This window comes from Bos taurus, chromosome 6 (genome assembly GCF_002263795.3).
Source record: "Bos taurus isolate L1 Dominette 01449 registration number 42190680 breed Hereford chromosome 6, ARS-UCD2.0, whole genome shotgun sequence".
NCBI lineage: Eukaryota > Metazoa > Chordata > Mammalia > Artiodactyla > Bovidae > Bos > Bos taurus.
In genome coordinates, this window is record NC_037333.1 from 69,877,027 (window position 1) to 69,877,673 (window position 647).

Sequence of the window (647 nt, forward strand, 5' to 3'; positions counted from 1 at the left end):
TTAAGCAATATTTTATGGTTCCTTGATCATACTTTTTAAAAGCCCCATTAATTTAATTATATCTAGTTTTCCCAATTCATTTGGTTCTGATATTATTATTTATTATTTCTCATGCTTCTGCTCATAACGGTTTATTTCCTCATGTGTCTGTAATTTTTTTTTAAATTTTAAAGAGAGCAGACTTTATTGCCCAGCAATTAAAAAATATGGAATGCATCACCAATTTGTGTGTCATCCTTGCGCAGGGGCCATGCTAACCTTCTCTGTATCATTCCAGTTTTAGTATATGTGCTACCGAAGTGAGCACTGTGATTTTTTTTTTTTTAAACTGGGGGCTCATGGTCATTGAAACTTTTTTTGAGACTTTGATTAATTCCCTTTGGAATTAATCATTTCCCCAGAGATTTGTGATTGCTTTTTCAGGCACCTTGTGTCCTTGTTAACCTTTAATCATTTAAACTGAGTTCTCAGGCTGAGTTTTTCAGGCCACCCAGGTAGGGTGAATTTTGACACTAAACCTATGTGATAATCACCTTGTTGTTAGTCATTCTCAGGGAAGCCTTTATTTTCCTTCTTTATCCAGAGTCAGAGCTGACAGAGGTTAAGAGTTCCTACTGGGTCCTTGCTGTGATACTAAATTTATTTTT

General features: G+C 34.9%; 1 non-coding gene across 1 annotated transcript; it reads right to left on the reverse strand.

Moving 5' to 3' along the window:
* Positions 1-200: 200 nt before the first annotated feature.
* On the reverse strand, positions 201-307 carry LOC112447211 (U6 spliceosomal RNA). Its single transcript, XR_003035313.1, has one exon. It is a non-coding gene; the product is annotated as a U6 spliceosomal RNA (small nuclear RNA).
* Positions 308-647: the final 340 nt, after the last annotated feature.